We start from the raw sequence: 7,149 nt of genomic DNA, 5'->3' as shown, positions 1-7,149 counted from the left end.
CCATTTCTTTCCCGGAGGTGTCGGTCATTTTCTAGGAAATCATTTTCCTTTTATCCGGGCTGGGACCGCATGACTTGGGCTGGCCCGCCCATCCAGTGGCCAGGTAGGCAATCGAGGCAAAGTTCCTTGCCCAAGGGAACAATGCAATATATGTATATTTGTATATGTACATATATATATATATATATATATATATATATATGTATATGTACATATATATATATATGTATATATACATAAACTTCATTTCAAGAATGATTTTCTCTATAGTGTACTTCTAGAAATACAAGAAGGGAAAGGAAACACTCAAAACAGAGTGATCACCTACTTTTTGTATTTTCGTATTTCTTTTATGACTTCTCTCCCACACACACACACCTGCGCGCACGATGATGAGAAGTAAAAGTATTGAGAAAAACTTGCTGACAGGGGTGGTGATGGGAAGCGGAGGAGGAGGCAAGCCGAAGACAAGACTGAGCGACAACATCAAAGATATTTATATATATGGTACAAGTGGAAAGAAAAGCGCAAGATCGAGTTGAGTGGCGAAGGATGGTGGAGAGGTCCACGGCTGCTGGACATCTTGAACAAAAGGAAATTAAAGTTTATCGGTCATGTGATGAGAAGTAAAAGTATTGAGAAAAACTTGCTGACAGGGATGGTGATAGGAAACAGAGGAAGAGGCAAACCGAAGACAAGACTGAGCGACAACATCAAAGATATTTGCAGGTTGTCGATGGTACAAGTGGAAAGAAAGGCGCAGGATCAAGTTGAGTGGCGAAGGATGGTGGAGAGGCCCACAGCTGCTCAAACATGAGCATACCGTTATTGATGATGATGTATATATATGTATATATATATGTATATGTATATGTATATGTATATATATATAAATATTTTTTTTTAACGGTAGGTTCATGTTTGAGCCGCTGTGGTCACAGCATGATACTTAATTGTAGTTTTCATGCAGTGATGCTCTTGGAGTGAGTACGTGGTAGGGTCCCCAGTTCCTTTCCACGGAGAGTGCCGGTGTTACCTTTTTAGGTAATCATACTCTCTATTTTATCTGGGCAAGGGACCAGCACTGACTTGGGCTGGCTTGCCCACCCAATGGCTAGGTAGGCAATCGAAGTGAAGTTCCTTGCCCAAGGGAACAACGCGCCGGCCGGTGACTCGAACCCTCGAACTCAGATTGGCATCATGACAGTCTTTGGAGTACGGTCGGCGACCATCTCCTCGACGAAGGCCACAGCACTAGTCACGGCCTCGACGCCGCCCTCGACCATCAGAGGCATGCTGATGACGCGACTGATCCGGAGCGACACCAGGATGTGCTCGGGCAACAGCTTGCGGTTGGCCATGAGCTCGAGCACGGCGGCGGTAGCCTGGGCGTCCTCCTTCAGGCCACGAGAAGTACGTTGTACTTCTCTTGGATGTACTTGAGCCGGTCGCCTTTCTTGCCGATGGCCTTGCCGTAGTGCTCGGGTGCGATGGCGGGGGAGGCCGTCTGTAGGCTGCGAAGTTGCCGCTAGATTTCCTCGAACGTCTTGAGCATCTGCGTGCGGTCCTTCGCCTTGCCGACGAGTGCGCAAGACTCTGAAGGCTCCTCCTTGGATGGCATCTGGAGCCAGATTGCTGGGGGCCTGCTTGGCCTTCAGCAGGGGCTGCACGGCCACTGGGATGCGATGGGCATCCGCAAGGTCTTACTACCGTGAACGAAGAGCTCCATGTGCTCGATGTAGGCGCGGCGGAATCTCCTTGCCTCTCACCAAGAAGGGCGCCACGAGGTGCCGGGAGGAGACTTGATCAGCTTCACACCGAACTTCTCGGCCTTCGCGGCCTGCTGGAAGAAGCGCGGCAGTCCTTCTCTGCGACTAGAGGGACAGGCTGATGGAGTCAGCGACGGTCCGTCGCAGCGGGCCGGCGCATCGCATGCTGCCTTTGGCTTCTGCTTGTCCTTCGCGACGACAGAGTCCATCAACTTTTGCATCTGTGCACGAATACTGCATCGTCCTCCGGGACGGACTCGGAGTCGGACTGAGAGTCGGACTCAGAATGGGACTCTTGGTCGCGTTGTTCCCTTGGGCAAGGAACTCACCTCGATTGCCTGCCAAGCCGCTGGATGGGCAAGCCAGCCAAGTCAGTGCCGGTCCCAGTAAATAGAGATTGTGATTCGATAAAAACACCGGGCGGAAGGCAACGGCAAACCACCGCTCTAAATCCAAGAAAATCATGGAAATCCATGATCGCCAAACGTCTTGTAGGACAGGGCACTTGAAAAAAAAAAAAAAAAAAAATGTATATATATATATGTATGTGTATATATATATCGAGTCACCATCTCTATTTACCGGTTCTGGACCGGCACGACTTGGGCGGCTTGGCCACCAGTGGCTTCATGATTTTTCTTAGTAATTTAGAGCGGTGGTTTGCCATTGCCTTCGCCCGGGTTTTTATTGTCACCATCTCTATTTACCGGCACTGACTTGAGCTGGCTTGGCCACCAGGGAAACAACGCGCTGGCCGGTGACTCGAACCCTCGAACTCAGATTGCGTCGTGACAGTCTGGAGTCCGACGCTCTAACCATTCGGCCACGCGGCCCCCATTATATATATATATATATATATGTATATATATATATATATATAAAGGCCGTGGTGGCCGAGTGGTTAGAGCATCGGACTCAAGACTGTCACGACGGCAATTTGAGTTCGAGGGTTCGAGTCACCGGCCGGCGCGTTGTTCCCTTGGGCAAGGAACTTCACCTCGATTGCCTACCTAGCCGCTGGGTGGGCAAGCAGCCCAAGTCAGTGCCGGTCCCAGAATCGGGTAAATAGAGATGGTGACTCGATAAAATCACCGGGCGGAAGGCAACGGGAAACCACCGCTCTAAATTGCCAAGAAAATCATGGAAATCCATGATCGCAACGTCCTGGTGGGACAGAAAAAAAAAATTATATATATGTATATAATATATATAATGTATATATATCATGTATATATATGTATATGTATATATATGTATATATGTATATATATGTATATGGTATATATATGTATGTATATGTATATATATATCGTTTCTGTATTTAATCATTGTGTAGAGGTTTGTCAGGAGAAAATAAAAGTGAGGGAATCCCCAGGCTCCTTTTCAACTCGCAGTCTCCACATGTATATGTATAAATAAGGCCGCGGTGGCCGAGTGGTTAGAGCATCGGACTCAAGACTGGCACGACGGCAATCAGAATTCGAGGGTTCGAGTCACCGGCCGGCGTGTTCTTCCTTGGGCAAGGAACTTCACCTCGAATGCCTACCTAGCCACTGAGTGGCCAAGCCAGCCAAGTCAGTGCTGGTCCCAAGCCGGATAAAATAGAGAGAATGATTACTTAAAAGGTAACACTGGCACTCTCTCGTGGAAAGGAACTGGGGACCTACCACGTACTCACTCCAAGAGCATCACAACATGAAAACTACAATTAAGATCATGCTGTGATCACGGCGGCTCAGACATGAAACTACCGTTAAAAAAAATATATATATATGTATATGTGTATATATATGTATACGGTAGGTTCAGCATGATACTATTGTAGTTTTCATGTTGTGATGCTCTTGGAGTGAGTAACGTGGTAGGGTCCCAGTTCCTTTCCACGGAGAGTGCCGGTGTTACCTTTTAGGTAATCATTCTTTCTACTTATCCGGGCTTACGACCAGCACTAACATGGGCTAGCTTGCCACCCAGTGACTAAATAGGCAATCGAGGTGAAGTTCCTTGCTCAAGGAACTTCATCGTATCTTGGTTCTATTACCAAAAATTATGTAAATCAGCGCCCATGCTCACATACGCGCGCGGATGATGCGTGTGTGCATGTATGCATCCACGCACTCTCATGCTGCGATTGGTGTGTACAATTGCACTGATTTGAAGGATTGCAAAAGCAACCTATACAAGCTTTGTGTTTGCCCTATAGAAACAAACATAGAGATACTTAAAGGAATCTGAAACTGTTGCCAAGATATATATATATATATATATATATATATATATATATATTTATATATAATATATATGTGTGTGTGTGTGTGTGTGTGTGTGTGTGTATTTATATATACTTATAACTATACATATGGGCCGCAGTGGCCGAGTGGTAGATCATCAAACTCAAGACTGTCACGACGGCAATTTGAGTTCGAGGGTTCGAGTCACCGACCTGCGCGTTGTTCCCTTGGGCAAGGAACTTCACCTCGATTGCCTGCCTAGCCGCTGGGTGGGCAAGCCAGCCCAAGTCAGTGACGGTCGCAGAACCGGGTAAATGGAGATGGTGACTCGATAAAAAACACCGGGCGGAAGGCAACGGCAAACCACCGCTCTAAATTGCCAAGAAAATCATGGAAATCCATGATCGCCAATGTCCTTGTAGGGCAGGGCACTTACAAATAAAAAAGAAAAAAGTATATATATGTATATATATATATACACATGTATATATATATACATGTATATGTACATGTATATATATATATACATGTATATGTACATGTATATTATAAATATACATGTATATGTACATGTATATATAATAACATGATATATACATATAATGTATATATATATACATGTATATGTACATGTATATATACATATACATGTATATATATATACATGTATATATATATATATATATAAGGTATGAATGAGAATGAATATCTTCACAATACAAGAGATGTATTTGACCGGTTTCGGACTGCGTTTTTCGTCAGAAAATACATACATTAGAGAAATTACATAGAAAATTTTATCAGGCGTGAGCTGACAGAATCCCTGACTGTGCCCTCCTTTTCGTTGCTCGTAGGATTTTTGCTGTGACCTGGATAATCTAAACCTGCCCGATCCCGGTTACATTACTCCCCGTCGCGATGTAAGCTGCTTCCAAAATTTTTCTTTTAGTTTGTTCAGTCCTCCATGGACTATTTCGCATCCTTCCAGTTCGGTAGATGTCCAGCTTCATTACATGTACCACCATGGCGTTGGAATTTCTATGGTGACGGATGTCAGCTCGATGTTCGCTGATCCTGGTGCTGAAACCACGGCTGTTTCCCAAAGTATGCTGTATCGCAACCGCTGCAGGGTAGCGATATACAACATACAAGGGTGCTTTGGGGCCCTGTTCTGTCACGTATTAAGTCAGTATCTTTTCCGGAGGTGCTGGCGTTTCTCACTGTCTTGCCGAAGATCTGCTGATCGCCTGGGAAATTTTACATGAGGGTAAAATGAGAAATTACTAAAAGAGGGTGGGGGGTTTGCTCTTGCAAGTATGCTCCCCGCTTCTTTTTGAGGTTGAAACAGGAAGCCTTGGGTACTTGTGTTTCATGAAAGAACTAATTACATAGGAAACCCTCATCCTCGAAAAATTCGGGGCTGCAGACCCTCAGTGCTTGGGGAAAGAACCCAATCACAACACCAGATTTCTTTTTGTTTCTGTGGGCGGAGTAGTAAGGATAAAAATCATTTTTATTAGTGGGTTTTCTGTATACAGAGAAACGTAGGTCGTCGTCACCCGAGGATCAGAGTACCCAGGAAAGGTAGTTTGATTCTCCTCCTCCCACGGTGAACTGGATTTTCTCTTTGAACGGATTTGAGCCGCGCTAGTGTAGTTGCAAGCACGACCTCCTGGGGACAATGACGGGGACGTCATTACGTAGCGAAGCCATGTGAAATTTGCGTTATATCCTGTAGTTACCCCTTCCAGCGTCTCCATGAACAAGCAAGCCATGACGGCACTCAAGGGAGAGCCCATGGGAGACACTAATCTGCTGGTATTCACCCCAGCAAATTCGAAGTATCCGAAGTTCACGCATAACTTCACTGGGAAAAAAACCCAAAGTGGTGTCTCGGCGGGCGGGAGTTCTGCGTCTGTCATGGAGCTGGTGACCCTCTCGATGCCCGGACTGCTTCGTCTGTGGGTACATGGGTAAAGAGGGATTTAACACAAAACTGGCAAGCTTTTTATTTCTTTTACCAGAATTCTGGAGACGTCTGATGAGGTCCCCGGAGTTCTTCAGGTGGGAATCATGATGACCCCATAGCGCCAGAGAGGGGTTTAGCCAAAAAACCTTGGCTAAAACGATGGGGAGCGCTCCCAAATGCCAGAGGTGATCGGTCTCACGGCACACCTGGTTTGTGTACCTTCGGGAGACCTTCATGGACGGGTGCGGGGGGCCTCTTCAAGAGGTGAAGTAGGCGTTTACCTTCGGCTGAACGCAGAAGTAAATCCCTCGCCTTTTTCTTGAACCTGGCAGCCATACCTTATCTATATTGTCAATATGAATACGGTTCAATATAAAATTTTACATGTATATGTAATGTATATAAAACAAAACATGTATATATATATATATTATTATATATATATATATATATATATATATATATTATATATATATATATATAATATATATAAAATTATATATATATATATTATATATATATATATATATATATAATATATATATATATTATATATATATACATGTATATGTATATATACATGTACATATACATGTATATATATATATGAACCGTATTCATATTGACAAATATAGATAAGGTATGGCTGCCAGGTTCAAGAAAAAGGCGAGGGATTTACTTCTGCGTTCAGCCGAAGGTAAACGCCTACTTCACCTGCTGGAAGAGGCCCCCGCAACCCGTCCATGAGAGGTCCCCCGAAGGTACCCCAAACCAGGTGTGCCGATGAGGACGATCACCTCGGGCATTGGGCAGCGCCCCCCATCGTTTAGCCAAGGTTTTGGCTAAAACCCTCTCTGGCGTATGGGGGTCATCAGTGATTCCCACCTGAAGAACTCCGGGGACCTCATCAGACGTCTCCAGAATTGGGGATAGAAATAAAAAGCTTGCAGTTTTGAGTTAAATCCCTCTTTACCAATGTACCACAGACGAAGCAGTCCGGGCAGTCGAGAGGGTCACCAGCTCCATGACAGACGCAGAACTCCCGCTGCCCAGACCCCCACTTTGTTTCCTAGTGAAGTTATGCGTGAACTTCGGATACTTCGAATTTGCTGGGGATGAATACCAGCAGATTTGTGGTCCGCCATGGGCTCTCCCTTTAGTGCCGTATGGCTTGCTTTTC

Source organism: Penaeus monodon, chromosome 41, assembly GCF_015228065.2.
Source record: "Penaeus monodon isolate SGIC_2016 chromosome 41, NSTDA_Pmon_1, whole genome shotgun sequence".
Classification (NCBI taxonomy): Eukaryota; Metazoa; Arthropoda; class Malacostraca; order Decapoda; family Penaeidae; genus Penaeus; species Penaeus monodon.
Note: the sequence above shows the minus strand (reverse complement) of the source record.